This window comes from Sturnira hondurensis, unplaced genomic scaffold (assembly GCF_014824575.4).
Source record: "Sturnira hondurensis isolate 20B ecotype Veracruz unplaced genomic scaffold, ASM1482457v3 Scaffold0024152, whole genome shotgun sequence".
NCBI classification, from domain to species: domain Eukaryota; kingdom Metazoa; phylum Chordata; class Mammalia; order Chiroptera; family Phyllostomidae; genus Sturnira; species Sturnira hondurensis.
This window is the reverse complement of record NW_028096783.1, coordinates 5,499,565-5,509,058: the sequence shown is the minus strand read 5'-3', so window position 1 is coordinate 5,509,058 and position 9,494 is coordinate 5,499,565.

The following is a 9,494-nucleotide window of genomic DNA, read 5'->3' as shown; positions in this document are numbered from 1 at the left end:
GTGTATATATATACATATGTGTGTGTGTGTGTGTGTGTATATATGCATGTGTGTGTATATATAATATTTCCTCACCTTGTGAGAGGTGCAAGCTGCCTCTCCAGCCTCTGCTCTCAGCACTGTGCTGTCACCCATATGCCATGACCCCTGACCCCAGCCCTGCCGGGCCACACGTACACACTACCCCCCATGCCAGGGTGTCTCCAGCCTTTATGCCTTTGCACACCTTCTGCCTGAACTGCCCTTTTCTTATTTTGTTTTGTCTTGTCTTTTTTCTGCCTTTCAAACACCTATTCATATTTCAAACTGCACTGCTGTCTTCCCCTTTAATGAGACAACCCCCCACCAACCCCATTGGGAAGGCTCGATCACTCCCACCTCTGTGACCCCTGGGCACCTCTGCCGAGCATCCGCAGCCATGGCACTTCAGTGCTGCTTCTCCGGTTTAACCTCCAGGCCTTCCCCGGAGGAAATTGTGAGCAGTTCCCTAATCTTGGGCAAATAAATTATTTTTCATTTTTTTCTTTTCCTAACAAAGCCACCTTGGATGTGCTCCTCCACATCTCCTTGGGTACCTGTGCTAGAAGCTGTCAAAAGGAGATTTCTGGAAGGGGAAGTACTGAGTCACTGGGTTTGTGCATCTTCACCTTCACCAAGTATTGCTAAGTTGCACTCCAAACTATCTGTACCCACATATACAACCACCAGCAAAGAGTAAGACCTGATTTCCCCCGTCTTCTTATCAACGCTTAATGGGACCAGACTAGTTCTTTTAACTGATGGCTGTGAAATGAAAGTTCATTGTTATTTTAATTTTTAATTTCCTAATTACTAACGAGGTAAAAATCTTCCCATGACCCATTCAAGTTTCTTCTTCTGTAAGTTGCCTGTTCAGAAATACCCTTCGATTGTTTTTGGATTGTCGTTTTCTTACTGATTCGTAACTCTGTGCATTCTGGACCCTGAGCTGTTCATGCTCACTGCATCGCACACCCCTCTGCCCCTCGCTGCTGCCCATCAGCTCGGCCCCCCAGAGCCTTCCCTTGTACAGAAGCTCTGATCTTTAATGCAACTAACATCATCGCCCTGTTCTTCATAGTTTAAGCTTTGAACATGCCATTTAACAGATTCTCCCCCAACCCAAGTTTATAAGATATTCCAGATACTTTCATCTAAAACTTTGAGAGTTTTTCTTTTCACATTTAGGTCTTTAATCCTTCTAAAATTTATTTGTTTATAAGGTGTAAAGAAGGGATCCACTCTTATCTATTCCCGTATGTATCGTTAATTGGTCCAAATCCACTAATTAAATATGTCATCCTTTCCCAATTTTTGAAATGCCATTAGCCTTTTATTTTATTTTATTGGTCTACTTCAAGGGTCAGAAAATTTTTTCTATTAAAGGGCCAGGTAGTAAATATTTTATGGGTTGTGGGCCATAGAGTCTCTGTCACAACTACCCAACTGCGCCATTGCATGCAAAAGCAACTAATGAGTGTGGCTGTGTCCAATGTCACTTTGCTTACAGAGCGGGCAGTGGGCTGGATTTGCACACAGGCCATAGCTTGATGACCCCTAGTCTATTTATCTGCAGGTTCACCAATATGACACTGTGGCTTTATCATTTATCTTTCTGTTTGGTAGAGTTGATAACCCTTCTTTGTTCTTTAAAATTGTCAAAGCTATCCCTGGCCCTTTATCCTCCCAAATAAATAGGATCTCCTTTAAAATTGCATCAAAATCCCTGATTTAAAGGGGGAGGGTTTTTTTTTCTATTTTACTTTACTTTTCTAAGACAGCTAACTCTTTGGTTTTCATTCTTGTTACACATTTCCTTTATTTTGTTTTAATTTTTCCCAAATATATTTTATTGATTATGTTATTAAAGTTGTCCTATTTCCCCCCTTCATGCCCCTCCACCCTGCACACCCTCTCCCTCCCACATTCCCGCCTTTAGTTCATGTTCATGTGTCTTAAGTTCTTTAGCTTTTACATTTCCCATACTATTCTTGCCCTCTCCCTGTCTATTTTCTGCCTGCCATCTATGCTACTTATTCTCTGTACCTTTCCCACGACTCCTCCTCCCCCTCCCCTGTTGCTAACCCTCCATGTGATCTCTATTTCTGTGGTTCTGTTCCTGTTCTAGTTGTTTGCTTAGTTTACTTTTGTTTTTGTTTTAAGTGCGGTTATTAGTAATTGTGAGTTTGCTGTCATTTTAGTATACATGTTTTTTTTATCTTCTTTTTCTTAGATAAGTCCCTTTAACATTTCATATAATAAGGACTTGGTGATGGTGAACTCCTTCAACTTGACCTTATCTGAGAAGCACTTTATCTGTCCTTCCATTCTAAATGGAAGCTTTACCAGATAGCGCGATCTTGGGTGTACGTCCTTGCCTTTCATGACTTGGAATACTTCTTTCCAGCTCCTTCTTGCCTGGAAGGTCTCTTTTGAGAAATCAGCTGACTGTCTGATGGGAACTCCTTTGTAGGTTACTATCTCCTTATCTCTTGCTGCTTCTAGGATTCTCTCCTTCATTTTTATCTTGGCTAATGTAATTATGATGTGCCTTGATATATTCCTATTTGGGTCCACTTCTTTGGCACTGTCTGAGCTTCCTGGACTTCCTGGAAGTCTATTACCTTTGCCAGATTGGAGAAGTTCTCCTTTATTATTTGTCCAAGTAAGTTTTCCAGTTGTTGCTCTTCCTCTTCCTCTTCTGGTACCCCTATAATTCAGATGTTGGAACATTTAAAGATGTCCTGGAGGTTCCTAAGTCTCTCCTCATTTTTTTGAATTCTTGTTTCTTCATCCTTTTCTTTTTGGTCATTTTTTTATTCCTTCTGGTCCACTCCATTGATTTGAGACCAAGTTTCCTTCCCATCACTATTGGTTCCCTGTGCATTTTGCTTCATCTCACTTAGTGTAGCCTTCGTTTTTTCATCTAATTTGTGAATAAAATCATCCAGCTCTGTGAGCATCCTGATCACCAGTATTTTGAACTGTGCATCCAATAGGCTGGCTATCTCTTTGTCATTTGGAAGTATTGGCTCTGGGGCTTTGAGCTGTTTTTCTGCTTGAACCATAATGTTTTGGTGTGTTCACGCCTCTTACGTATGAGGGGCAGGGCCTTAGGTGTTCACCAGGGTGGGTCAACCCAATTGCTGGGTTGTGACGCTATATGTGGGGGCAGGGTCATAGACGGGAAAATAAAATGGAGCTTTGCTCCACTCTCTGTTGCACCTCAGACTCTTCCACCACTTCCCCCAAGCAAATTGGGCCTTTCTGATGCTGATTCCCCTGTGGGTGGGCTTGTGTGCATTCTAGGACCCTGTGGGTTTCTCCAACAAACTTTCCTGTGAGGGTGGAAATCTCTCCCTGTGCCTCAACCCCAAGTGTTTTCAATCAGTGTTTGAGGGTTTATTTCCCAGCACTAGGACCCTGGGTTGCGCCATCTGTCTCGCTCCCCAGTTATCTGCGTGCGAATGTGGGACCACTACATGGTGAGCCAGCCACTTTGTGCATGGTTCCCCGCTTCTCAATCGCCACCTCACTGGGTCTGGCCATTGCCACCCCACGCCCGGGGTCTGTCTGGTGCCGCCTTGCACACCCAGGATGCCTTGGGCGCCCAGTGTCACTGCTTCCTGTGTCATGACCCCTCTCCACTTGGCTGCCCAACTGCGCCCCACCTACCAGTCTGGATGAATGTGTCTATTTTAACTCCTTAGTTGTCGGACTTCCACACAGTTTAATTTTCTTTCAGTTTTGGTTGTTACCTTGTTTCTGAATTGTTGTTGTCCTTACTTTGGTTGTTCGAGGAGGCACAGTGTGTCTACCTACGCCTCCATCCTGGCTGGAAGTCCACATTTCCTTTAGCAATTGCCTTAGCTGTGTCTCACAGGTCTGGTTGCTTTATTTCTGTTATTATTAAGTTCTTCCTAACAACATGCCCATTATGATTTCTTGTTTGAATTTTGGATTATTTAGAAGTACTATTAAATCATCCAAGTATAAGGGAGTGGTGAGGTTTGTTTATTTTTAAGTTGTTAACTTTATATTTAATTACACTGGTTGAAGAATCTGGTTTAATTATGTAAACTAAGTTTTTTGTTTATTAAAACTTGCTTGATGGCCTCATACATGGTAAAATTTTATAAATTTTTTAGCATGCGTGTGAGAATACATGGTTGGCAGCCAAGTTCTAGATCAAACTCATTGCCTGTACTGTTCTAAACATCCCCACATGGCTATAGATTTCTCATACTTCCGTATATGTTTGCTCTCTCCCTATATATATTCATGTGATTCCATGCTATCAGCATTTCTGAGGGGGCCTCCAATACTTACTAACCTCTTCCCCGCTTGGTCTTCACACATTAAGAAATAAGAAGTGAGGGTGTAGGTCAAAGCATCATAGAATGGAGACTCAATTGAATGACAATGGATCTTGGCATGAGACTCAAACGGGCTTGTGAATGAACCCAAAAGGGGCCAGCACCCCGTCCCCAGCTTCAGGCAGCTCTAGAGCAGGGCAATCCCCCAAGGGCAGCTGAGCCCTTGAGGAAAGGGGGACAGCTGCTCCCTGGGGGCAGTCTGCTTCCTGCAGGCAGGGGGCACGGGGGCAACTGAACTGCAGGGGCCACTCGCCCTCAGTGCCCATATGGGGACCAGACGATTTCCTCCTGAGCACAGAGTGAGAGTGGAGGTCGAGAGAGGTGGAACACGCATTTGGAACACCTCCCCTCGTGAAAGCTGGGAGCCAAGATCATTTCATTTAGCATATGCCTACAAGTTTAAAATGGTTTCTTCTTCCTGGTGAATTGTGGGGTTTTTTCCTATTACTGGGTATTGACTCTATTTATCTATGACAAATACTACTTTTTGAATGAAAAATCGATTTTCTGTGATCTCAGAGACACTACACAGCAACTCTGAAAACTTAGTTTATGTCTGGTTTATCTTTTTCTGGCCCTTTTATACTTTGTGTCATTACATTTCCATGGGGCTGTTTTTCAAACAGCACCCATCTGAAATTTTGGTTGATGGTGCTGGTGGTAGGAATTGTTGAAGAAAGTTGTTTTTCTTTTTCTTTTGAAAAATGTTTAAACCAATACAATGAACACCACTATACCCCTCAACCAAGATTCACCGCTGCTCAGCCTTGCCAAATCTGTGTTCCCTCTCTCGTTCTCTGTATCTTTTTTACACGTCATTCTGCTGCACACGGCATGACACACCACTCCTAAATATTTCAACACACATTTCCAAAGAACAAGAACATTTTTATTGAGCTACCTCACCATAACCACACCTAGGAAAATCAACATTAATTCATTACCTTCTGATATTCGGATTTTCCAAGTTGGTTGCCCCCTTTGCAATAGGATTCATTCGAAATGTATGCATTGCATCTGGCCACTATGTCTCTTTAATTTCCAGCAACCTAGGTATCCGCCCCCGCCCCTCCCCCCCACACACACTCACTTCCTTCTGCTTTCTGTTCTACTGAGTCCTTTGTCCAAAGTCCAGGCCTACTGTTCTGCGCTAAGCTCCACACTCTGGATTTGGCTGACTTTCCCTCCTCATTTGATTCACCTCGGACATTCCTAGCAAGAACGCCATACAGCAGGTGGTGTCCATCTGCCAGTCATGCCCAGTTTGGCTCCTTGGTTATGTCAGTAACTCCCAGATTTCTCCACTGTAAAGGCCCAAATTCCTCTTTCTAATTCAAAAATAATCTGTGGAGTTTTAGCCTTGAGACCAAATACATATGTTTTGCTCAATTATTTCAGCATTCATTGATGATCCTTAGCTGCATACATTTTTATACTAAATTATAAGATAGTGATTGTGTGATTCATTATTCCTTGCATATTTATCGGATGGCTTCCTTCCATTAAACACACTGCGTATGTCCAGTTTTATGATTTATCAACATGCCTCTGATGGCTAGTGGATGGTTAGTGGGTCAGAGGATACCTGGCTTTTGATGGGTGTGTCAAACCTCATCGTTCTTGCTTCTCTTGGCCAGGCACTCGCTTTCTACCAGAGCACACTAGCAAGCCAAGAACTGCATTTGGTAGTTACTAACAGAGGGTGAACAGCTTTAACTCCAAATCCCTATGGGCCCATGCTGTGATTCTCTCACTGGGTCTTACTGGCAGCTCCACACACATCCCAATCTATCAAGGACACTTTAATTAACCTGAGAACTGCTAGGTCATAAGGTCCAAGGAGCAGGGAAGCTTGCACAAGGATCTGAATCTGTTTTAGAGACTTCTGCTCCAGGACTCATTCAAAACTGACAGCTTTATAAATAACGTGGTAAATAAATCAGAGTGGTACAATTACATGAAGTATATGTTTGCCTCCAAATCCTGGAGAGCCCCATCAAGTACTATGCCTCTATCTTCATGGTAGGCAGTGAAAGACACAGCGATTTGTCTCTTACTTTATAGGACACTATCCTGGCATGATCAAGGCCTAAATAGCCTTTAAAATTTTTATACTCGTTTTGCCGTCTCCTGAAGTTTCATGGGGTTTATCTTCCATCTTCTGGCATGAATGTGTTTCATTAAGACATTTAAGGTGTGTGATACTTCCTGCTAACCAGATCTAATTAGCATACTATCATCCTTGTAATGGCCAGAATAATGTTTTGTAGAATATCAAAATGCTCAAAGTCCCTTAATACTGTATTATATCAGAGAGCAGGGGAGTTGACATGATTCTGAGATGGGACGGTGAAAGGATACTGCTGACCCTGCTTCTGAGTATCTTTCTTGAGCGGAAGAGAATAGAAAACATGTGTTAGGTCCATAGCTGCATGCAAGATACCAGGAGACCTGCCGGCTTTCTGCAGTGAATACACTACACTAAGAGACAGCAGCCACCGTAAGTTACCACATGATTAAGTTCCACCCTCAAAGATGGACACAACTTTTCTACCAGTCAAACATGTGAACTAAAAGTGGGAGCAATAGGGATCACCACCCCCTGCATTTTAAGAAGTCCGTGATGGGCAAGATGTATCTGAAATTCCCTCGTGGAAGGGCAGTTCCAAGGACTTCTTTTTGGTCCGTCATATGGAAACATAGCTTCAGCTGCCTGTTGCAGTTTCACTGAGACCGGGGCTGGAGCAGAAGGAAAGAAGTTTATTCAGGGACCTCAACCTGGGAGAATGGTGGACTCTGGTCTCTAAAACCACCTCCCGCTCCTGCTTGAGCCTGTGGTTCTTACAGGGATAGGGAGGAAAGGCCTTTTTTAATCCGACAGTCCTGCTAGCTTTTGGCACATGCAGGTCCTGTCCATTCATCTTTCTAGCTTTTCCCATGCTCAGTGTAACAACCTCCCCCTGCACCATTTTGGTCCATGTGGGAGACTCCAGTGCTCCCTGAGTGTCTATGATAACCACTCCACGGACTAGGGAACCAACGTGGAGCCTGTCGGTTACTGAGCATGTCTAAGTTCCACTCTACATTAAGGGATTATGGAGATAAATGTGTTGGGTTTTTTATTTCATGGACCCCTCCACGAGATGAGGTTGAGGCAGGACTCTGTCGCCTGGCATTCATGAGTCTCCAGCCTTCCCGGTGAGTCCTGGAGTCATTTTGGAACTCTAGGTGTTAAAGTCAGCTCAAAGTCAATATTGAAGAACACCCAGAATGTCTACATATCTTTTTCACCAGTGCACAGTCAACCTGACAAACGGGTACTCATTTCTCAGGAAAAGATATGAAGGACCCTTTTGTTTAAGAACTCAACCTCCTCCTTAATCAAGCGATGCCAATTCTTTCTGAACTGAGTTATGTCTGAAGGGCACAGGGCTATGGGACCCACTGCAGCGCCTTCAGTCACAGGGTGACCCACCAGACCAGTGAGCACCTTAGCAGGGTGATGCCCTACTCTATGTCTTTGTAAATTCCATGTGAATGAAAATGTAGATTGCCCCTCTCTCCCAGCAGCCCATCATTGTCATTTTGTCCAGCAAGTCTCTGGTGGCTAAGCACCACTGCCAGGCCTCTCCCATGCCAAGATCCATCATTCCCACTGAGACGTCTGCCACCATGACCTCTGACCCGTGGCAAATAGCCACAGTGTTTATTCCATCATTCCAGGGCTTTCCTGAGCAAGTCAGCTCTTTTATCTTAACATAGGGGGTGCCCTCTTAAACCTGGAATACTTGTCCCAAAATGAAGATCAAGACTATGGAACAGTGTAATTTATGCCTGTGGGATATATAATTAATTATACTTTAAGGGTAATTTTTCAATATTGAGCAATTGCAATATTATCTCTCAATTTTTTATGATTTTTAATAAGCATTTGTTATGATTAACATCAAGCAGTTTGTGTTAATATTCCCTGCTTCTGCTTTTTCTAATTATGACAAAGGTCTATATTATGTAGAAGCCACTTTTACATGTTATTGAAAGAGGTAATTTGTCACAATATTTTGGCTCATCAAAGTAATAACCAAGTCTTTGCTGTTATATCTTTTTTCTTCTTTTATCTTCCTTCAGATTTTTAGTATAACCTATCACAGAAAAACTTTTCATCGTTTACTATTGTGGCCCATCTTTATCATTTAAAAACATGTAAATAAGGCCTTGGCTGGTGTAAATCAGTGGATTGAGCGCGGGCCTGTGAACCAAAGGATCGCAGTTCAATTCCCAGTCAGGGCACATGCCTGGGTTGAAGACCAGTTCCCAGCAGGAGATGCACGGGAGGCAACCATACATTGATATCCCTCTCCCTCTCTCTTTCCCTTCCCCTCTAAAGATAAATAAATAAAATCTTTCTAAAATAAATAAATAAATAAATAAATAAATAAATAAAAATAAAGTTATGAAAAAACACTGAATAACTTATGATTTTAAGAATTCCTGGGAATTCCCATTTCTTTTTTCTGCATCCCACTCTCTATACTCAGACGGCCACGGTGGAGGTGGAGACGAAAGGAAGGAATGAAGAAGTTTTAAGGGTAGAACCATCAGCTTTAGTGGCTGGTTAGATGTGAGAAACAGGGGAGAAAAGACTGTACAGAGGAACTCCTAAGTGTTTGGTTTTGTGGACTAGGCGATGATTTCAGGAAGAAAAGCAGTGTGGGGAAGTGAGACTGTTGGAACACCAAGTTTAAGGAGCCTGAGTCACTGGCTGGGGGTGTCCTCCCGTATCTGAGGCTCAGCAAAGAGGTGTGTTCTGGACAGGAAGACGCAGCAACGGGCAGATGGGAATCAGAATCATGGGCAAGTTAGTATCTGTTTCCAACTATTTTGGACTTGTTTGCTACATCTAAAATATAACAGAAGTGGGTGTTTGGGAGCAATATGGGGTAATCATTTTATGGCTTGCCAACCTTACACACCATCTTAGTCATTTTGACAAGCAAAACATGACAGCTGGCTGTGGCTTTTGGCCTCTAAACCTTCCAGAATTACAAATTTCTACACTGCAAAAAACAAAGCAGAAACGCCTTTTGGTTTTGCTTTAAA